The sequence below is a fragment of the Myotis myotis genome, unplaced genomic scaffold, assembly GCF_014108235.1.
Source record: "Myotis myotis isolate mMyoMyo1 unplaced genomic scaffold, mMyoMyo1.p scaffold_m19_p_20, whole genome shotgun sequence".
Classification (NCBI taxonomy): domain Eukaryota; kingdom Metazoa; phylum Chordata; class Mammalia; order Chiroptera; family Vespertilionidae; genus Myotis; species Myotis myotis.
Genome location: NW_023416325.1, coordinates 6,701,214 through 6,725,307, shown reverse-complemented (window position 1 = coordinate 6,725,307; position 24,094 = coordinate 6,701,214). Strand labels below are relative to the sequence as shown.

Here is a 24,094-nt window from a genome sequence, read left to right as displayed (position 1 = left end):
ATATTGTGAGGTTAAATTAGATGTTGTGTATAGATGCTTTGTCATAGGGTAAGTGGTCCGGAAATATAAGCTATTATTTCTCTTCAAAGCCCAACTCAAAAAAAAAAAAAAAATCCCCGTCTGCAAATTCTCTTCTAATCTTCCCTGACTTGCTTCCTCTTCTTCCTTCCCATTCTCTTGGAGATGGTGACAGAGTTGGCCACTTATTGGAACTCCTCGTCCACGTTTTACTTCCCCTTTATCCTTCTAAGATGAGACATGCCTGGAAGTCAGAATCCTGTCCTGTGTTCTCCACGGTACTCTGAACATTGCAGCTGTTCCAGAATTGTTCTTTTTCGTTAATGAACTGATTGTCTTGCTGCTGCCAGATTTCTTTCTACCATCATATCCTATAGCTTAGGTTAAGGAGAGCCTCGTTTTCACTTTGGTGATAGGTTTACAGGCCCTGATTTTGAGCTCTTCATAGAACATCACTACCAGGGAAAGGAATAAGATCCAGGGGTGACCACAAAGGCATTTGAGGCTCTCAGTCTAACAGTATGTCTCACTCATCTTTTATCTTAATCTTGGAAACAGACAGTTGCCTGGAGGCTTCTCGGCAGATGGACCATGTTTGTGCCTTAGCCACTTAACAGCCATTAGCCTAATTCCATGCACTGCAGCCAAATTAAATAATAAGTAGGAGCCCATGAAAAGCTGGTTTGGAGACACTGTTACTGCCTCTCACTCGATGGCCTTCTCTGAAGTGGATGCTCCCTCCCCACCCTGTTAACCTGGCCATGGAATAAGGAGCGCTCCACAGAGACAAGGTAGGGTCTTGGAAGAGAGTTGTCTGGGCTCTAGAGACGGGGACAGCCCTGATTCGGAAGGTCCAGCTTCCATCCACCACTCCCCTCCTCCATTGTCACCTACCAACAGGCAGGACTCCAACCCAAGTCACAATAACGTCACTTCTGCCTTCCTTGGTTACGAGGTGCTATTTGTGTTAGTGGATAATATATGACCTTCGGAAGTTCTCAACAAGGAAGCAACGCCCATTCTTACTCCTAATAAGTCTGATAACACTCTCTTCTTTGTCAGCCCTCGATTCTTGCATCTGTGTTCTTACTGTAGATCCCTTCTTCAGGGGTGTCTCCCCACCACCCCCAAATCCTGTACACCTGCGAGGACCAGACCAAATACCCTTGTCCCTGTGTACATGTCCCTGATTCTCAACTTCGCTCCCTACTGAGAGCGACTGCATTCTCCTCTGAGCACCCTCAACGCTGAATCTGAACATAACTTTGAATGGTAATTACCATGTGGTTCACACTTATATAGGGATTGGCAAAAGTAGGTTTACAGTTGTGAGTCCAGGAAACAGAGTTTATTCTTTTATTGTTACTTATTAATTATTGTATTACTTTCCATAGGACCAATGGTCAACCTGCTGTTTTTTGAGTATTTGTATATGTTCTCTACTACCCCACCCCTGTATTTTGAATATTTGTATATGTTCTCGACTACCAGGATCTAGGATCCTCGAGGGCAGGAGTTCTGTATTGTTCTCTTATACTTACTACAAGATAAACTTACTTGTAATAGGCCTCTGCGTGTACATATATGTAAATCAATATACTATAAATATTCTGTTTATCAATGCAGAAGAAGTTATAGGCATTTTCACATCACCCTCTTTCTCAGCTCTCCTCAGTGACCCCAGATTCTCCCTGCGTGAAGGCAAACAGGTCTCGCAATCTATGAAACATCTCCACCAGCTGCCAGTGCTCATACACGGTGGTCCTAGGTTAGATTCAGGTACATTCTCGAAAGTGTATTAAGTGCATTCTAGAAAGTGTGGCTGCATTTTTGCAACGTAAACCTTGGCAAAAACAACACACAAAAGAAGCAAACTCAATTAATTTTCATTAAAAAAGAGCGAACTCATTACTCTCCTACAAGAATTCTCACTCCAAGTTCTACTTTAGGCAAATGTGGTTCCCAGGTGTGGAGCTCTGAGTGGTGGCCAGGCCACTTCTGTTCTCTCCTGCTGCCTTTGCTACCAATTCCCAGATGACAGAGAAGCAAGGCCAGTTAGAGTTATTATGTTGTTGTGTTCCTGCTGGTGAGATTGCATATGGGTTTAAGAACAGGACTAACACACCAACTTGTGTTTTAGGGTCAGTTTTGCCAATGTTGGAAAATCATGGCTCCTGGCAGAACCATCCAGTTAGTTCCCTACAGCTGCTGGCAAGGAAGGATGTGGGGCAGAGAAGCCAGCTACTGGTTAGTGATTAGGCATCAGAAATAGACTGAACGGTCTGGGGTTATGGCAATATTTATTAGATGTTGCATGAATGTGGAAAAGGAGATGCTAAGTTTTAAAAGAAGTAGAGGGAAAATATATCCTGTAATCATGATATTTTAAAAATATGTTTTTATTGATTTTTAGAGAGAGAGGAAGGGAAGAGGAGAGAGAGACAGAGAGATCCATGTGTGAGAGAAATATTGAGTGGCTGCCTCCTGTACATATCTGACTGGGGATCGAGCCTGCAACCTGGGCATGTGCCCTGACTGGGAATTGAACTGGTGACCTTTAGGTGCATGAGGCGATGCTCAACCAACTGAGCCATGGTGGCCAGGGCTCCTGCTATATTTATAAGATATTTCACAATCTACCTTGGGAATAAAATTTGGGATCCATTTTCCTGGTTATAAGGGTGGGGTAGAATATGGTATGCAAGATGGTGTGTGTGTGCGCGTGTGTGTGTGTATGTGTACAGTACTAAGAACAGGCCTTTGCAAACCACTTATTCTACCTAGCAGGCATGAAATAGAGTGAGATATAGTATTAAAATTATGTTAAATTCTCTGGAAAAGTAGACAGTTCTTACCACCTACTCCAAAGGAAGGAGCTTGTACTAGGAAGGTAATTTTATTTGATTTATGGCTTTCTGTGGTCAGTTTTCAGCGGTATTCTTGGCCAGGGCAGCATACGTCTGGCTGAGGCTCAGAGCTGGACAAAAGACAGAACGGCCTCGGGCACTCCAGCTTCTGGAGAGCAGCAATTCACTTTCTGATGAAAAAGAAAGAGGATAACAAAGTAGGAAAGAAAAATTGTTGTTAGGCTAAAAAGAGTTTAATAAACCGAGAGGAGAAAATATAAAGAGATCAAAGGTGAGAAAAGAGAGGGGGAGAAAGAAATGGTCTGCCAAAAAGAGAATGCAGACCTGTAGCCAAGCCACTCAGAGCTGGGGATGGGCCCCGGTCCTTGCTGCCTTACCGAGCAGTTACTGTCTCTGGTAATAGCAGGCCCTCTCGCTGGTCATAGAGATGTCTTTTTTTAATTAAATGATTTGTAGTGAAATAAGTCCCATCAGAGGGATACACCAGCACTTCCCAACACTGCCCTAGGGTGAGATGCTGACAGAACTGTGAGTGACGATAGGACCCCCTTCCTGGTCCTGTCCTAAAGGATGGATACTTCCTGGTACTGGAGGGAGTTTGCAAATCAGAGGTCTGGGCTCAGGGAAGGAGACACAGGCATTGCCCATAGCACCTGGGACTTCTCTCAGCCGCCAAGAAGGAGCCTCCATGGGCCTGTGGGAAGGGCAGGGTGCAGGACCAGCCTGCTGTGCTGCAACCTGGGCCCCAGAAGAAGGGGCACAGCTGCTACAGCTTAAGAGCACCCAGCTGCTGGCCACGCCTTCACCTGGATGTGTGCAGAAGCCCAACCTCTGCAGGGAGGTGCCGGCTATGCTTCCGCTCTCACTGGGCCATCATCGGGCCAACAGTGGCTTACTCAGGGCTCCCAGTGCTGGATCAGGGTCTGGCAGGTTCTTCCCTGTCCATCAGCGCCTCCCCAGGGCCTGTGTGCCTGATTGAAGCGACTTCTCCCGGGTACAGTCGTGTCTGGCATAGAGTTTCTGCTCAATCAACCTTTATAGAACACATTACGTTTTCTTAGGAAAGAAAATCATTATGTGTTTGTTGTGGAAAGTTTTAGGAAACACTGATAAGAACAAAAAACACACTCATTTAAAGCCATCTGTAATTCCCCATCCAAAATGCTCATCGTTGTTTACATAGCGGTGTAGATATATGCTTTCTGCATCTTATATAGTTACGCATCTAATTATATTTTCCATCTACAAAAATGAATCTCTACAGTACACAATCCTTTTGTCAGACGGGAAGCCATACTATCGAATATATACATTATAATATCTTGATGTGACATATATATATCTTTTTCCATGCCATTACATGGGTTATAAATTAAATTTTGTGGCTCCACAATATTCTCTTTTATAGATAGATCACCATTGATTTACTGATCCTCTGGGGTTGGGCGGTTAAGCTATATCCCCTTGTTCTACTGTTGGAAATGTCATTCAAATGCGCATCTTTGTTGATAAGTCTATTCACAGCCACGATTGTTTCCTTAGGGCAACTTCTTCCAGGTGGGACGGTGGGGAGAACAGGCAAGCAGCCAGTGTGTGCTGATCCCTGCTGTCAAAACGCCCTCAGGAGCCCTGCGCACTCCCAGCGGGAGAATATCCACCTGCTCGTTTCTCTGCCCGCCTCCGCCCCAATCGATGCTGACTGCTATAATTTTGTTTAGGTTTGCTAGTTTGCTAGGCCGGCACGCCATGCCGCTGTGTTAAGTTGCATTTCTTTGAACAGTAATGAGTTTGAACTTTTCCCCGCAGGTTGATTGGCTGTCTGATCTTTGTCCCCAGTTTCCTACCCACGGTTCGGGGCTGGGATCCTGAAAGTGCCAGGATGGCAACTTTTCAGCTTCCCTTTCTCTTGGAAATATATTAGGTAGAAAATGTGCCTCATCGAATGTGTCCAATTTTTTTTTAAATATAAGGGGGAAATGTACATGAGCAGAGAGGCAAATTACAAACCAAAGGCAGTGATAATACCTTTAAAGAAAGGTAAAAACTCAAAAAGCATATAAATGATAAAAGGAAAAATACGTTTCAGAAAATGTGCTCATTAGTTGGGAATCCTATATTGAGTATGTTCTGTCAAGAAAAGCTGGAAGGCCCAGCCAGCTTAGTTCAGTGGATGAGTGTCAACCTATGAACCAAGAGGTCAGGGTTCGATCCCCGGCCAGGGCGCAAGTCTGGGTTGCAGGCTTAATCCCCAATGTGGGGAGTGCAGGAGGCAGCCAATCAATGATTCTCATCTTAGATGTTTCTCTCTCTCTCTCAAATCAATAAAAAAATATATATATATTTTTTAAATATATTTTATTGATTTTTTACAGAGAGGAAGGGAGAGAGATAGAGAGTTAGAAACATCGATGAGAGAGAAACATCGATCAGCTGCCTCCTGCACATCTCCTACTGGGGATATGCCCGCAACCCAGGTACATGCCCTTGACCGGAATCGAACCTGGGACCTTTCAGTCCACAGGCCGACCCTCTATCCACTGAGCCAAACCGGTTTCGGCTAAAAATATATTTTAAAAAAAAGGAAAGCTGGATGAAATGTGCCCCTCCCCCCTGCTCCTCCCCTCCCCCCTGTTCCTCCCCTCCCCTCCAGTGCTGCACTGCGACAGAATGACAGTGTCATTTTGTACAAGTGTCACACCAGGGACACATCCTACCCTAGCTCACTGACACCAAAACATTCCTCTCCTAAATATAAAGCCCAGGCTTCAGCTTTCCAAAATAACATCAGAAAATGACCAGAGGGGCACCCTGTGACGTCTAAGGATGCTGGGGCCAGGCAGCCTGTTCTTAAGATAGCCCCCTCCTTGTCTCGCTGAATTATTTACAAAACCCGTGGGGGCCGAGGCTGAGCGGAGGCGCTCCTTTCCGACGCGGCTGGTGGAGGCCCAGGGCCAGGCAGGCAGCGGTGTCTCTGGGATGTCTGACCCCTGGAGTCAGGGAGTCTACCATCGATTTCCTTTCGAACGGGCGTTGCCGCAGAGGCCGCAGACCTGCATTAGCCTGCACTGTGGAGACCTGGTGCGAGGCAGGCGGAGAGGGTGGGGAATCCCACAGGCTGATGTCACTTCTGCTCTGCACCGTGGTTCCCTTCCACTTCCCTATCTGATTGGCAACAAGAAGACAGGGCCCCCACATGTGAGCGGGCATAGCGACCTCGGGCATTGGAAAGTCTCTAGCCATTAGACACAGGATGAGCCCTGGCCGGTTTGGCTCAGTGGATAGAGCGTCAGCCTGCAGACTGAAGGGTCCCGGGCTCGATTCCAGTCAAGGGCACATGCCCGGGTTTCGGGCTGGATCCTCAGTAGGGGATGTTCAAGAAGTGGCCAATTGATGATTCTCTTTCATCATTGATGTTTCTGTCCTTCTCTCCTTCTCCCTTCCTCTCTGAAAGCAATCAAAATATATTTTAAAAAATAGACATAAGGTAAGAGCCATCTGCAGTGACAAGACTTTTGGGAGTGGAGGGAGCTGGAAAAGACGAGGGCTTGATGCTTGAAGTGATTTCTTCTCCGCAGAGGTGACAGCAGGCTTCCCTAGACAGTTGAGAGCACTTTATCATGACTCTGGGGCTCCGGCCAGCTTTGCACTTTTGTAAAACAGGGAGGCTCTTAGGCACCAGGAAACCTTGAGAAGTGTCCTAGCCTTTGGGCTACTTGCTGAACAACAGGTTCCCCTTACTATTCCTCTCCAGATGGGTTGGACCCGCACAGAACCTTCCTTCCAGCGCAGGGACAGTGTTCTCTCATCACATTTGTTAGCTTCCTTCCCAGTCTCTTCCATTTGCATTTCTTCCCTAGCTGGGTGCCTCGCCCTAACTGATGGAGACCGAGACCGGGCAGGGGCGCGCGTCCTCCCTGCCTTGCTTCTTTCCTCCAAGGTTAGCCTCCTCTGTGCGGGGCAGTATCAGCCAGAAAGCGCTGGAAGCCGCGTCCTGTAATTAACAGCGCCTGGGGCTTGGAATTGGCAGAGAGAGTGAATCCAAGGCTCTGCCTCTGCCATTAATCAGCATCCCGAACTGTCCAGAAGGATGTCTGGTCACACTTCTCTTCCTCACGCGCCTACGCTGCGCCGTCTGCTTCGCGGCCTGCCGGTCATTTCACTTAATATTTCACTTAAAGTGAAGGAGAGACTATCACCCTAGTTTCCATAGGTGGTTGCTGAGGTTGGGAGTAGCCTGAGGCTCTATAAGTGGCTCGGGGCCCGTGCTTGGATTCCAAGCCCAGTTTTTATTTATTTATTTATTTATTTATTTATTTATTTATTTATTAAATATATTTTGTTGATTTTTTACAGAGAGGAAGGGAGAGGGATAGAGAGTTAGAAACATCGATGAGAGAGAAACATCGATCAGCTGCCTCCTGCACACCCCCCACTGGGGATGTGCTCACAACCAAGGTACATGCCCTTGACCAGAATCGAACCTGGGACCTTTTAGTCTGCAGGCTGACGCTCTATCCACTGAACCAAACTGGTTAGGGTGTTGTTTTCCTTCTTTAGCAGAAACCTTATAAACGTGCTTACTGCCATTCATTCTATTTTAAATTTTGCTTTATTTTATTTTCAAAGCTGGTTACTTAAAGAGTTTAGTAAGACAGGACATGTTTGGGAAGGGAATTCAAGAGAAGTGAAAAACAAAAACACAAAACCCCACACATTTCAAATAAACAGAATGTAATGAAAAGACACAATTTAAAACATCCATATCAAGACAAGAGTATTATTTATTATTAAAAGCGAAATTCTAACCTTGTGGGGAGCTCAGTTGGTTGGAGCATTGTTCTGATACATCAAGGTTGTGGGTTCGATCCCTGGTCAGGACACATACAGGAATCAACCAATGATTGCATAGATAAGGGCAACAACGAATCAATGTCTCTCTCTCTCTTTCTCTCTCTCTCTCTCTCTCTCTCCAAAATCGATAAATAAAAATTTGAAAACCTATATTTTATCTCATATCAAACATGAGTGAAAGAAATGTGCTTCTTAAAAATGTATAAACTGCTAGGATTTTGATGAATAGAAAACTGGATTCATAATCAGACCTTCAAAACTTCCCAACACATAGACATCCTCGTCTTGTTCCCAAATTGAGAGATTGCATCCAGAGTTTGACTAGTAAACATGACATTGGATTTAGTTTCGGGTGTGTTTTTTGTTAGATTAAAAAAGTTAAATTTAATCTTTATCCTGTAGTTTGTGTATGCACCTATATAATCATGATATATCATTAAATAGTATTTTCTTTATGATTTTACATTTATATGCAAAAGTGGAATGAGCCATCATTTTCTTTCTTTTACTGCCTATAGTCATTTTTTGGGGGTATAACATTTATTGTACTCTCATAAAATTACTACAATAACATTTCCCACAAACTTTCGTAAATAAGAGATTTATTAAGTGGACTTCAAAGTTTTGGATACAATTAATTTTATTTTTGTTTTCTGGGCACGCATTACAAGTACCAGTAAAGGTAATACATGTAAGACTATTTTAATTATCATCCCACTAGTTTTAAACATCTGTTCTTCCTATGCGTCCCTCTCCCACCCCGGGACATCTAGGAAGAGGGAAGTTTAATTTATCATCTTATCCCATGTCCCTAATCTCCAAGTGGAGGGTGTGGAGTTTTAATATTAATACAGACTTTTTTGGAGTAGAGATTGCTTCGAGGGATGTGTGTATATGTGTGTGTGTATATGCGTGTGTGTATGTGTGTGTGTGTGTGTGTGTGTGTGTATTTCCCTCATGGCTTCATGGGGAATGTTTAAAGTTCCTGGACACTTGGCTTGAGGAGTGAAAGCCAAGGAAGCGAAGGCCTCATGCTTGATTGCTTTTCTGATTGGTGCCGTAAAAAGAATGCATTAGAGAGAGAATGTTTGATTTAAAAAGCGCCCCGATGCCAGCACCACCTCTGTTTGTTTTCCTTCCTTTAGCAGAAACCTTATAAAATTTTTATGAAGCATTAATGGATCTGAGATTTTCTCAAAGCAAATTTTATGAGGTGGACTTAATCCCACACATTCGACCTAATTTAGCCGCCTTTACAGACACAGAAGGAAAAGGCGCCGGGAGATTACTCCTGGGTGACTCAGCGCCCCGGGGAGAGTGGCAGAGGGCAGGGAAGGGGGTTGCTCACACTCGGTGCTCTGCTATGAAGTCCCGGAGGCTGCTGGGTGGTGGAAGTAATTACCACGCCGGGTGGAGTGAGGAGATACCCGGGCCACAAAGAGTACCACCCAGGTAAGCCGAAGTGCAGGTATTGAATCTGAAGTCACCATTTAGTGCTGACTTCAAGAACGTCTGTACAGTTCTATTCATCAGTGAGAAAATCACATTAGGAAAGACACACATGTATTTGTTCTGTGATGTCAACCTGAAGCCAATGACTTTGATCTCAGCAAAATACACACACAGGCGTGCACATGCACATACAGTACTCTCTCCTTTCACCCGCTTAGTTTTCTGTATCTGAAACAGATGAGCTTTGAAGGTGACGCATTAAATTTCAGTGAAAGTTGATGAGCGGAATTGCATTCTGTCATGTGACATTTGTTATCCCCAAACCCAGCAACTCAGTGGGTCTCAGCACAGTAGGGGAAGGTGGGCATTGAGAGGCACCCAGCCTGTCGATGCTGCTTTTGTCTCACTATGGAGGGTGCTTGTCACTCCCTGTGGGCGCTCTGTGAGCTTTATGATCAGCATAGCAAGGGGGGGGGGGACGGGCACCTTTTGGAAGAGAGACAGGAGCTCCTACCCATGGAGACATCTCGGTGCCCTAGTCAAGAACTGTGGAGGTTCTGAGATTTTACCTGACAGTCGTGCTGACAAGGTGGTCTGCCAAGTCTCAGGGATGCTACCAGCAGCAGACACGAGGCTTCTGGGTCAGAACAGAGAACTTCGTACTCCTGGCCCAGCAAGTGACAGGAACTACTTTAAATCAAACTGTTGCTTAGCCTGTGTGGCTCAGTGATTGAGCATCAACCTATGAACCAAGTGGTCACAGTTAGATGCCTGGCCAGGGCACATGCCCAGGTTGTGGGCTCGATCCCCAGTGTGGGGCATGCAGGAGGCAGCCGATCAATGATGTTTCTATCTCTCTCTCCCTCTCCCTCCCTCTCTGAAATCAATAAAAATATCTTTAAAAAATAATAAATAAATCAAACTGTCCTTCAAGTTCCAAGAGGGTGATGTGTCTAGCCCAGGCAGATGCTCTATCCATGCTCACTCAGTTTGTGTGACTATGGGAAGGCCGTGGGGCAGGCAGCTGAGGATGTTGGCAGAGAGTGCTAGGAGCTGGGCCATCCCCTGCTATAGGTTCTGATCAACGTTTCTGTAAGGACAGGCAGAGTTGTGATCAAATTGTGGTCAGAGCCACGAGGAGTGGGATAGCAGACCCAGCGGTTGGTTAAATTAAGGTGTTTGCAGCAATCGGGGAGAGCCACGCTAGGTCATTTCCCTCATGAAGACGGCTCCACAGTCAGGTCTAAAAGACAAAGAGGACTCATATCCCTTCCTCCTTGAATTCCCAGGGTCTGAGGTCCCCAGGGTCTAAGGTTTGCTCTCCAACCACAGAATTGGTGTGTCATATCCCATAGCTATAACTTTACCTTTTCCAATGATCTCTTGTTTGTATCTATTTTTTTTTTTTTGTAATTTAATGCGGAAGAGTCAGGTGCAAGAGGGTTAAGGCCATTTTTATAGCACAGAGATGCCTTATGTTCCCACTGCAGAGGGTTTGTGACAAGAGTCAACTCAACTACATGGTCGTTACCTTTGGCTCTGTGACTGTCAGACCAACGAGGAATCCAGGAGGCTAAACAGGAATTAAGGTTGAATTCTCTGGGTCCCATTCGGACAGACTGCTCCCCAGAGGGTGAACCAACCCGACTGGCCTGGCATAGTCGTCAGGGGAAAGAGACCATCATGCCCAGGAAACGTTAGGGTGAATCCTTGGCTTTTCAGGACAGGCTTGTAGAATACCCCGCCCTGGCCCATTTATTTTGTCCTGTTCATTATCCAAGAAGTAGGTGAAAAGAGATGATCTCTTTCTTGGACCAGACACATTTCAAGTATCAAAGTGACCTATACAGGGGTTCTCAACCTTCTGGCCCTTTAAATACAGTTCCTCATGTTGTGACCTAACCATAAAATTATTTTTGTTGCTACTTCATAACTGTAATGTTGCTACTGTTATGAATCGTAATGTAAATATCTGATATGCAGGATGGTCTTAGGCGACCCCTGTGAAAGGTTTGTTCGACTGCCAAAGGGGTCGCGACCCACTGGTTGAGAACCGCTGTATTAAGCTGTGTGTCCTGGGAGGAGGCAGAGGAAATCTTTCTTATTCCATGTTTTGGAGGCTCTTCCAACAGTCAATAGTTTCAGATGCCTGCGGCTGATAGGGAGCATACAGGCCCATCCAGTACCCTAACTGCCAGTCCTTTGTTGAATTGCTTTCATGATAAAAGGTGCAGCATTTGGATGGCAGAGGCTCTAGAAAGCTCAAGAAAACACAAAACCCAGGTTAGTTTCAAGGGCCAGAGGCACTGTGGCTGGAATTAACAGACTATCCCGGACTAGCCACACTGCCCTCTGAGAAAGTGTGCACTGTAGTGAGGCAGCGTCAGTAGCTCTGAAGTGGGGGGCAGTCAAATGCCAGATACAGTCAGTCTCCCGGGAGTGGCAGGGCAGATGCACCATGCAGGGTGGCATCGGCCAGCTCCCTGCAGGAGTCACGTGGAAGCCCTTGTATTGGAAACAGAGCCCATTCCTATGTGCCCAGTCTAGGATGCGTTGCCATGTCTAGTGCAGCGATGGGTCCAGACATCACTGGCGTCCATAAAGCTGGTGCAACTTGATTGCAGTTGGTCTCATGAAAGAGGAGACCCTTGCCGTGGGCATCCGTGAGTGACCCCGGCGGTTTGATTAGTAGCTTTGTGATTTGTTTCCACAGCTCACAGTTTTCTAAGTGACAGACTAAGTGGCTAGGCTGTTGATAACAGTCCAAGAGTTAGTAACTATGCGATAAGACTCATCAAGGAGTGTTAACCGAGAACCAAGTAAGGGAGATACTATCCTTATTATGTGGGCATAAAAGGAAACATATCTTCTGCTCAGGAGGGAGGCACTACCTCATCTAAGGTTATTTATTCTACAAATATCTGTGAAATGATGGGCAGGTCCTCTGCTTTTAAGATGGGCAGAAACACAAGCGACTCATGGCAGATTTTTCCTGGATCCAAACCAGAGGCACGGGGCAGATGTCTGCCAGGGCTCTCGTTCTGGTTTGAAAGCAGCCCTGATTCAGCAAGTACTTACTAGAGCCTTCTAGACTCTGGAATAGGCAGAAAATACATAACAAATAACATAGTGATGGTGTCTTCCCTGCCAAAGCTTCTATAGGCAAAATGATAATGGTGGCTACACTTACACGGTGCTCACTCTACCCGAGGCCTTTTGTAAGTAATTCCCATTATGATCGTCAAAGTGAAACTTTGAAGTAGATGCTATTGCTTTTATTCTCTTATTTACAGATTAGACAATGGGGGTACTGAGAGAGAGGGCGATGGAGTCAGGAGTCAAACAAAGCAGATTCTGAGTTTGTGCTCTCCCTGCTCTGTCTTATACTGCTTCCAGTGGAGTGACCACACAGTGTCATGAATTCATTGGTTTTATAATACAAGAGGAGCTGGAATCATCTGGGCAGGGGTGGGGGGGGCAGTTTCTGAGCCAGACTGAAGGGCATCCCAGAGGAAGTGACATCTAAGGACAGTCCTGACGGTGACTGAGGATGAACCAGTGGAAGGTGGGGGAAGAGGTTTGTCCAGTAGGGAAACTGCCTTGCAAAGGCATTGGAGGTGAGTTGGGATGGCCCATGAGTGATATCTACTTTGATATGTCATTTACTCTAAGGCACATGTTTCTTTGGGAGGAGTAAGCTTGATGAGACCTCCTCCAGACTCCTCATTCACAGCTTTTTGTTGCTGTGCATTTTTAATATAAGTACTCCACCCTTTTATTGTTGAGATGGCCCAGGAGCCTCTCAAACATCAGCAAAGTGAGCCGGGGCATCACAGAAGTGACAAACAAACCCCCCATTACCCGAGTTTATTTTGATTTATGTAGGATTCATAAACCTCGGGTGCCTAATTATTTAGCAAGTAGAGAAATTAAGGCCAGCTATGCATGGGGTTACGGGAAAAAAGAAATAGATTCAAAGCCCAGGAGACCGTGTGGGCCTTAATAGCTTCTTTACTGGCATCTCTTCATTATGGGAGTCTACTGGGCATCATTTCCCCACGGCACGTGGCCAACTCTTACCTTTATTGCCTACCTCCTGGCAGCCAGGGTGGGTTCTCTGGGTTGAGACACCAGCCTCGTTTTACTGGCCTTCCCCACACTAACCTTCCCTGTAATCATCCCATATTTTCCTACTCAGTATCACCAGATGGTGAGTGCCCTGTGATCTGACAGCTCTGAATAATTGATACCCGCTCCTACTGAAGTCGAGTTTAGGTTTTGTGGTTCAGCAGGATGCTTTACTCTTGTTGACCTTAACCTTCAGAGGCACTCGGGCATTACCGGGAGATCAATAAACCTTCCTCCGCCTGGCCTGAGAGGACAGGAGCCTGACAGAGAGTGATGATCTAGAGGAGAGGGAAGGGAAGATTGTGCTGTAACCTAGGGAACAAGAGGAGGGGAGCGAGGCCATGGGGGCAGGGAAGGGGGTAGGGTCGGGGGAAGTGTGGGGAACATGTTAAGATTAAGAGGGAAATGAAGTATTAAGAAGGGTGAAATGAAAAATAAAGACATCGGGGAGAAAAGGAGTTTGAAAAGACAGAGGAGTATGGGAAGGACAATAGAAGCATGAGGACAAATGAGGGGAATACGGGAAGGAAAGATGTATTCCTTATCTCTCAGGAATTGAAATCTACAGCATGAGAATCCATATACTATGTTGGTCTCAAGGAACTCAACATCTCATGGGACACAGACAAGTAATTAAACTGTGAGGCAAAGTAAAATAAGAGTCCTAATAAAGGATTGAGTATCTGCTGGGCTTTGGAGGAAAAGGGAAAGGGACTTAATGTTTGAATGCCAAGTATATGCTAAACAGGCATTTGCATACTCTTTAATTATCATTTATTTTATTTATTATTATAGGCAGTATATAACATGTTGCATATTCTTATTAATTGTTCTTTTGTTTAATTATCAAATAACACTTTGAGGCAGGAATTATTACCCTCATTGAAGAAGAAACGGAAGTGTCCAAGGTTGAGTGCTCTGAGTAAGCGCATTGCTAAGCGGTGGCGCTGGCCTGTGTATGCTGTTTCTTATAACCCTTAGGCCTATGTGTTCTTTCACCCCTGCCCCCCCCAAGCTGCCACCCGCAAAGTGCAACATTAGGGTGATTTACTTATGCAGAGGCATTGGGGAAATCTTCAGTAGACGACAACCTACTGAAGGTGGGGCTATGACTGATTTTTCAAATCTACCAGAGCTGACATAGTAAATACTGCATAAAATATGCTAACATGGGAAAGAAGGAAGAGATGGAGGGAGGAGGCATGGAGGCAGCAAAGGAGGGAGGGAAAAATGAAGGAAGGAAAAAAGGAGGGAAGGAAAGAAGAGTGGGAGGGAGGGAAGGAATTATAGTTGAGTTGAATCTAAAAATATAAATTGTATTTGTCTGGAGCTGATGTTGGGAGGTTGACTAGTATAATCAAAAGTACAGTGTGTCCCTTTGTGATAAAGAACAACATGCCGAGACCGGTTTGGCTCAGTGGATAGAGCGTCGGCCTGCGGACTGAAGGGTCCCCGGTTCAATTCCGGTCAAGGGCATGTGCCTGGGTCGCGGGCACATCCCCGGTGGGGGATGTGCGGGAGGCGGCTGGTCGATGTTTCTCTCTCATCGATGTTTCTGACTCTCTATCTCTCTCCCTTCCTCTCTGTAAAAAATCAATAAAATATATTAAAAAAAAAAAAAAAAAGAACAACAGTTTATTCTAGCTTTATCCTAAGCAGAAGAAAGTAGTGGAAGATTGCTAAAACAGAATGGATCCTCATTCATTCATTTCTTCACTCCTTCATTCATGCATCCATTTAACAAATGTTTAGTCAGTGGTTACTATGGCTAGTCATCGCCAAAAGGGCTTAAGGTATGTTAGGGAATGAAACAGGTAAATACACCTGCCCTTATGGATCTTAACATTCTAGTGAAGAGATGCAGGAACTAAATATAACAAGTAAATTATGCAGAATGCAAAAAGTAATAAATGCTGATGACTTATTACTAAAAAAAAGAGAGAAAAATAGTAGAATGAGATACAGAGGAAGGGGCAATACCATTTTAGGGTAAATCTCTGGAAGGTGACATTTGAGTGACTTGAACGAGGTGATGGGATGACTAACACATTTGTCTAGGGAAGCGGTTCTCAACCTGTGGGTCGCGACCCCTTTGGCGGTCGAACGACCCTTTCACACGGGTTGCCTAAGACCACCTTGCATATCAGATATTTACATTATGATTCATAACAGTAGCAACATTATAGTTATGAAGTAGCAACGAAAATAATTTTATGGTTGGGTCACAACATAAGGAACTGTATTTAAAGGGCCAGAAGGTTGAGAACCACTGGTCTAGGGAATTAATTCCAGGCAGAGGGAATGGGTTGTGTAAGACTGCAGGACCCAAGTGAACCTGGGATACTCATGGGCATCCAAAAGTCAGCGTGGCAAAGGTACATTGGGTGGGGCAAGGTTGGAGGTCAGAGGTGACAGCAATCTAGATCATGTCAGGCCTCCAGGACTCTGTCACCATGGGAGAAATAAGATGGTCTTGGGCAGAGAGGTGACATGGGTTTGAAAAGGATTCCTCAGGCTGCTATGTGGGGACAGGTGTGGCAGCAGGGGACCAGCTGGAGGTAGCTGCAGTCGTCCAAGCCACTGATGATGCTGAGGAAGATGGTTTCAATGGGCATGATAGCCAGGGCCAAATTCCAGATACTTATAGAAGGAAGGGCTAGGAAGATTTGCTGATGCATTTGATACAGAGCGTTAGAGAAATAGAGGAACCAAGGGTAATCAAAGGCTCTGGGCCAAGTTGCCCAGATCTGGGATGGGCATATTGTGGGCACACAAGTTTGTTGAAAAGATAAGGAGTTATCTTTTGCACTATGAGATGATTATGAGATCTCCAAATGGATATGTCAAGTGGGTAGATGAATTTAAAAGAGGTTGGAACTTAAGGGAGATGTCCAGGCAGGAGGTTTACACTGGGAAGCCATGAGCACATAGTTGGCATTTAAAACCATGAGATCAGAGCCTGGCCAGTGTGGCTCAGTGGTTGAGCATTGACCTATGAAACAGGAGGTCACGGTTCGATTCCCAATCAGGGCATATGCCCTGGTTGTGGGTTTCATCCTCAGTCTGGGGCGTGCAGGAGGCATCCAATTGATGACTCTCTCTCATTCATCATTGATGTTTCTATCCATTGCCCCTTCTCCCTTCCTCTCTGAAATCAATACAAATATTTTTTTTTAAATAAATAAAACCCTGAGATTAGAATGGACCACCAGAGAGAGAAGAGAAGAGGTCCAAAAATCATAGAAGGTCTCAAATGCCCTACTCATGGTTTGAAACATTATTTTTGGATCAATGGGGAGCTTTTTTTTTTTTTTTTTTTTTTTTTTTTTTTTTTTTTTTGAGAATAGGAGTAACAAAATCTCAACTGGGCTTGTTTTGTTTGCCTGCTTTGTACAGATGCCACTCTGGTGTCCTATGGCAGGTGGCCCGGGAGGACCAGTCAGGAGTTGGTACAGGAGCCTCATGAAGCTATAATGAGGACCCGGACCAGAACCAGGGCAGTAGGGATGGAGGGGAGCAGGGAACAGCGGGAAGATAAAGAAGAAGGGGAGACAGCAAAACCAATTTTCCTTTCACTCCGTTCAAAACACAAATCACCGGATCAATAGAAAAGAAAACATAATTTAAGCCTGAAAGAAGGTCTTTGTGTTATTTTCTCTGTTTTTCTTTTGTGTGTCTTTTTTTTTAACGGCTTGAGGCATGGCCATGGTTCATAATGCTTTGCCTCCTGGGGCCTAGCTGACAGCGGTAGAAAGGGAAAATAGCCACTGAGTTTTCAGTATTTCGGAAAACCAGTTTCCATCTGAACCGTGGAGGGCACGGAAGTCATTCTTAGCATGTTCAGAACGTGGGAGATAACCTGTGAGACATATAAATCCGAGTTCATGCTTACAGAAAGATGGAAATGTGACCATCCCCCCAGATCCCTTGCCTGTTAAATACCACCTTATACAGGAAGCGATTACAAGCAACATATGTAAAGTAGCTTGCCTGACACACAGTGACTAGATTTTTATCAACTAGAATGCTTTATAGCTTAAATTCACTTTTATTACTTTAATCAGAATGAATTCTCACAATGATCATGTGAAGATTCCCGCCCCCCCCCCCCCCTATTTTCCTGAGAATAAAGACACTAAGCGGGTTGATTTGCCCATATCACAGAGAGATGGAACCAGGAATCAAACTTGTTTGGGAGCTGAGGCCTGCTTCTTCCATGGCACGTGTTGTCCGGAAGTATAGGGACCATGCCACTGAAGACTTGGTGTCTAGGGCACCCTCTAGCCCAAGGGTGGGCAAACTTTTTGACTCGAGGGCCACAATGGGTTCTTAAACTGGACTGAGGGCCGTAACAAAAGCATGGATGGAGTGTTTGTGTGAACTAATATAAATTCAAAGTAAACATCATTACATCAAAGAGTACGGTCTTTTTTTTTTTTTTTTTTTTTTTTTTTAGTTTTATTCATTTCAAACGGGCCGGATCCGGCCCGCAGGCCATAGTTTGCCCATGGCTGCTCTAGCCCATTACATGTCATTAGCGGGCTCATAACCTCAGCATCATCTTTGACAACTGTTTCTTTAGAGTGGTAAGGTTACAGAGTGGAACTATCCCAAAGTGCATGGGGCAGAGGCAGGCCGCGGGCTTAGGGAGGGGAGAATGGTGGCCGCTTTTTTTAAAAAAAATAATCTTATTGATTTTTTACAGAGAGGAAGGGAGAGGGATAGAGAGTTAGAAATATCGATGAGAGAGAAACATTGAACAGCTGCCTCCTGCACACCCGCTATTGGGGATGTGCCCGCAACCCAGGTACATGCCCTTGACTGGAATCGAACCTGGGACCTTGAGTCCACAGGCGGACGCTCTATCCACTGAGCCAAACTGGTTAGGGTGGTGGCCGCTTTTGTGTGTCTCTACGGTAAGGACCTCATCTGGCCTCCTCAGCGTTGGCCTCCTCACTCTGCACTGGCTCCGGGGCCTTGCTGGCTGCCCCCACGAGCTGCCGTAAGAGTGTGAGCTGCGAGGATGTGGCTGGGCTAGTTGATCTCTAACAGGGCACTGGTGTGATGGTTTCTTTTTCATTTGTATACGTCATAGCTATCCTCTCCAAAAGGCATTAAAAAACAGTATTGCTACTGATTACAGAGAGGGAGGGAGAGGGAAAGAGAGAGAGAAGCATCGGTGATGAGAGAGAATCATTGATCAACTGCCTCCTGCATGCCCCACACTGAGGATTGAGCATACAACCCGAGCATGTGCCCTGACCAGGAATTGAACCCATGACCTTCAGGTTCATAGGTCGACACAACCATTGAGCCACACTGGCCGGGCAGAAAGCCCCACCCCCTCCTTTTTTTTTTTTAACTAAGGTAAGTGTACTTTTTATTGCAGAAGGAGTGGGTGCTCCAATGCCAGGCCCTCCGTGCTCCACTGGCTTGTAGGTGATGGGGAACTCACCCAGGTAGTGGCTCATCATCTCAGGCTTGATTTCCACCCGGTGGAAGGTCTTGCCATTGTACACGCCCACCTCGGGCAGGATGATCAGGTCTCGCAGGTGTGTCTTCCTCACCTGTGGCTTCTCCGTGGGCGGCGCCTCCTGCTTGGCCTCAAGCAGGCGCTTCAGCAGCGGGTACTGCTTCCCTCGCAGGCCCGGGTTCAGCAGCAGCCACCGCAGCCACAGGGCACTGCACAGCCGCATCAGCTGCTCCAAAGACATGCCAAGCAGTTGCTGGAGATCCACGCCCCGGTAGGTGAACTGTGGAAGGTCTGCTTCTTCTTCTGCCCACTTTTGCCATCGCGTTGCAGGGAAGCGGAAAGGCCTTGTGAATACAGCTTTCAGGTGTGGGACACAGCCTTCCACCTTCTTCCCTCTCCCCACGATTATTTTAACTGTTTCTCCACGACCGCGTCCCATACTGCACTTTGTGTCTATTAAAAGTCCTACCTGATGGACTCGTTTGTCATCAGGCAAGGGGACACTACCTCTGGGCCCGAAACAGCTGTAATCAAAGGTAGTTAATTGGAGGGCAAATACAATACAGCAGCAGGGCGTTTAGTAATCAATCAGCGTGCAATTAAAGATGAAAACCAGGAGAAGACTAATTCTGTTTTCCATTTGGGTGGTCGGCTGCTTAAGGAACAGTCACACAAAGGACAGAGCCTTTGCAGGGATATCTCATCAGAAGTAAAGAAAGTTTGCCCAGTTGCCTCTGTTAATCATGAGCTGTGGTAGAGTCCAGGAGAGAGAGGGGTGGTTGGAGGCAGGTCACATTCTGTAGGAGACCTTTCATGATGTTTTGTCTTCTTCACCTCAAATCTACTCCATGCTTTTAGCTATTGTCTGTATGAGTTAAATGTACTTGTTCATGTTGTTCTGTAATTATTCAAAACTGTGTCTCCTTGACCTGTACCGTGTTCCCATAACGCTGTAGAGCAGAGCCCTTTGATCCATTGCCTTTGGAGGCTGAGTCGGGTCCGGGTGGAGGGCACAGGGTGAGTCCGCCATGACTTTCACTATAGATTAGAGCCACATCATAGATACCAGGGGGTTCATGTGGGGAGTTTAGAGGTATATGATGTGAATAGTGGAACTTAAGACACCAGATAGATCTATCCCTTTAAAGCCCTCCTAGTAGGCCTGATTTTGAGGACTGCACAGAATGGACTCTCTGTACATTTTGAAAATCCTAACCTGATCTCTAGGCTGAAGTTTTTTCTCTAACCCCAGGGAACCCTCTCCTTTTTTGACTTTTTCTGTGTTTTCAACTTAGTATAAAGAAAGGAAGATATTAATTCCTATATGAAGGCAATGAAAGTAGCGCAGGCAGAAACTTCATTCACACCTTATCAAAACCAAATTCTCAGTGTCCTCATCAGGACTCTGATATCCTTATGTTTTACCTTAACTGAGGTTGTGTGGGTCCTGAGATTCAATTGTGTCTTTCCTGTCTGCTTCCCTGTTCTGCCTGCCAGTGAGCTTGAGGTGAAGTTCATTGCCTTTGGGCCTCTTTCCACTCCTGAACAGGGTAAACGATAATGCCACCTGGACCTTCCAGTTGTCATTCACTTGTCAAGTCTTATGTCATCGATCCTCTTCCGCAGGCTTTGTCCTTCTCCAATGGGGCTCCTCGATTCCCACCTGAAGATCCACGTCTGCTCCTTAGTCCCCAGAACGCCTCAACGGAGGCAGCTTTTCTTTATGTCATGTAGTCTTGATGCATGTTTTGTTCCTCTGTAAATTGCCAGGTATGGTGTCAGGGGCAGTTAATTAAGATGTTTTCAAGGATGAAAAAAAAAAATGGCAGCACTTACCATCTCAGCATGTCATTGTAAATGAAAGGAAGTCAAATGATCTTTGTGCACTGTTGAATGATTTGTGAGTCAGCCTTCTGATTTTGAACCCATGTCATTCCCAGAGGTCTAACTCATTGTGTACCCTCTACCTAAGCTGAAACAGTTCAGACCAACCAATAATTAGGTAAACAAGTAAGCAAGAAGACTAACAACAACAAAGTAAACACCACACTCTTAATAGTCTACTTAACTTCATGGGTCTTCAGGATACACAGAGAGCTCTAAATTCATTAAAATGGACTCCAGTTTCCATAGGAAGAATTTCCCTGGACAGGGCTATCTCACCGTTCTGTTTTCCTCTATATTTATATCAGCAGGATGATTACATGAAAAGGGAATGAGGGGGGAAAAAAAGGTCAGATCTCATATCCCTTCTCATTCTTGGTTCATTCAGCCTTTTTGGTGTTGCACAGAGAAGGGAGTGGAGCACAAGACTTTGCTGCAGTGACTGAGGGCTTTGGGGGATTCCAGAGCCTAGAATTCTCAATCTGGGGGCTCTCACCATAGCCCTTACTTCACAGTGCATGGATTCAGTTTACCATCTTCTCACCATCCAGGGGGTGACTTGTGTGTCTTTATTTAGTGCTTCTCCTTTGAAGTATCCATACCGTCCCCTCCACGCCACAGCGGTGAACTCTTTAGGCGCCTTGTTCTTTTACAGCTTGCATTATTTAGAAGAGTGACTGGCACAGACTAGGCATTTGAGACATATTTGAATAAATGAAAACATAGATGAGTGAATTGTGAATACATTGTGGTAACATTATGTATGCAATACCTTATTACTTACCCCAATTATATTTAACCTGACACTTGTAAGACAGGAATCCTTTTGCATCTTGCCAGGATATTTGTCCTCTAGGTAACTTGAATGATGATCAACATTCACATGTTTATGTCATTTACATGTGAGTTCATGCCTCTCTGCTCTCATGCTAATTAATTCAGTAGGCATTGATTTAATATCTACCATGAGCATGGTATAACGTCTGAAAGGTACATGAAAGGAATGCATAATGTGAAAATAGATGAAAAGATAAACGGGCTCTTGGGTCAGATTGCCTAGGTTCAGATTTTGACTTTATTGCTTCAGTGCCCTTTACCTGTCTTCTCATCCGAAAATTGCAATTTTTCTCATAGAGGTACTTTTTTAAAAAAATATATATTTTATTGATGTTTTACAGAGAGGAAGGGAGATAGAGAGTTAGAAACATCGATGAGAGAGAAACATCGATCAGCTGCCTCCTGCACATCTCCTACTGGGGATGTGCCCACAACCAAGGTACATGCCCTTGACCGGAATCGAACCTGGGACCTTTCAGTCCGCAGGCCGACGCTCTATCCACTGAGCCAAACCAGTTTCGGCTCATAGAGGTACTTTGAAAATTCTATGAGGTAATGTGAATGCAAAGCCTGGCACAGTGTTAACATATCCTAATTATTAGGTACTGGTGTTATATAGCCTTACCCGCAAAATTTACATGGGAAATAAGACACCGTCGGGTCAGTACCCACTATTGAAGGGACATACACATATCACCATCACCGATGTTCTAAGTCCTCTATGTCTGTATGTGTCTTCTGAGCCCCACCCCCTTTAGTTTGCAAACTCCTTGGAGGGATCTCCCCTCATTGACAAGTGAACATTCTGCTCTCAGTGGCTGCTCTTCAAATTTGTAATCCATTCCTTATGCCTTAGGAAGTATGTGGATTCAAAAAATATTCTTCTTTCCCTGTTCATTTTCTGCTTTTTCCCTCCTCTATATCTTTAGGTAATGGGTAAGATCCAAATAAGGGTTTTTCTAATGAGAAGTCTGGTCTCCTAGGTTTATAAACCACAAAAATGTAAGAAAAAAAATCCAACAAGCTATAAAAGCTTAAATATTAGACCCCTCCATGAATACATGTGTCATCATCGCTGCCCCCTTTACTTGAATGACCCTCCCCCCGGGGATTATGGAAAGGTGAGCATGTGAGTGTCTGCCTGTCGCCCACATGTATGTTGGAGATGCTTCTCACCCGATTGAGCCCTGTGGTTGTTTGGTGCTGTTTCAGTCCGAGTCTGTGTGAATGTCTTTTCTCAACAGTTTCCTACTCGGGAGGGGGAGCATGGGTTGGATTTGAGAGTCCTCAGCTTACAGCTACTACACTTGAAAGGAAGAGGATCACTAGAGGAGAACATCTCTGGAGTGGAATTTCAAGTCTCTGTGCTCAACAGAAAAAGGAAGAAGTTCTGCCCAGAATTTTCTCTTCTTTATCTTGGAGAGCTTTGGGGTATGTTCTGTGCAACACCGGGGATGCAATGAGCTAGACTGGGGACCCCTGTGGCCTCAGCGGTGAATCCGGTGCCTGCAGCACCAGCAGTCAGTCCTTGGTGACGCCGAACTACATTCCACAGGGTCTGGTTACACTTTCAAAATGAACTAAGTAGCATTTGAAACATGTGATCAGTGCAGTTGGATTGCTGTGTTCTTTCCTTTTTAAAAAAAGTTATTTGGAAAATCTTGAATGCAGTTTAACTCTGGTTTCAATCTATTTAATGGGATAAAGTTGAAGCAATCACAGGACTGTGGGTGGGCTTAGACCCGAGCCTGAGTGAATAGAGGAGATGAGGGGTTAGGCTTATTCTTGTTTCTGTTTTGTCTCAGCTACCAATTGGCCCGGTGGGAGGCAGTTTGGTCTACTGGACAGCAGTCAGTCACCACTTCCTTATAAACTGCCTTTTCCATTCGACAATTTTCAATGTTCTCTTCACATTTTCTACCCTTAGGGATTGTCTGATGTGTTCATGTTTTTGTAAGTCCTTCCTGTCTTACTTCTTGTTTTGTTTTTAAACAATAGGAGGTGGGCACACTAGTTAACACACACACACACACAAACATTTACACACACACACACACACACACACACAATATAGAATGAAGCTTGAGGGTCATTTCTCTCCCCTTCACTGGCTCCCTTCCCCCTTACCCCCACTCTGGTTCAGCAGAAACCATCTTCACAAATGAGTGGACCCAGTTAATAGTATCTATATAATAAAAGCTAAGCAACCATTAAGGCAGAACGACCAGTCGCTATGATGCGCACTGACCACCATGGGGCAGACGCTCAATGCAGGAGCTGCCCCCTGGTGGTCAGTGCGCTCCCACAGGGGGAGCGCCGCTCAGCCAGAAGCCAGGCTCATGGCTGGCGAGTGCAGTGGCAGTGGTGGGAGCCTTTCCTGCCTCCGTGGCAGCGCTAAGGAGGGAACAGCGAGCCGAGTGGTAAGGAGCAGCAAGCAGGCGGGCGGTAAGGAGTGAGGGTTCCCGGACTGCGAGAGGGCACAGGCCAGGCTGAGGGGACCGTCCTCCCCCAGTGCAAGAATTTTGTGCACCAGGCCTCTAATAAATAATAAAGTCCAATATGCTCTTTGAAGTTCCAAGATCCA

General features: G+C 45.4%; 1 protein-coding gene and 1 pseudogene across 4 annotated transcripts in view; one reads left to right on the top strand and one right to left on the bottom strand.

Moving 5' to 3' along the window:
• NTM (neurotrimin) overlaps positions 1-24,094 on the top strand; it is an 858,077-nt gene that overhangs the window by 516,714 nt on the left and 317,269 nt on the right. The window lies entirely within an intron of this gene.
• Positions 18,242-24,094, bottom strand: part of LOC118678331 — a 134,413-nt pseudogene continuing 128,560 nt past the window's right edge.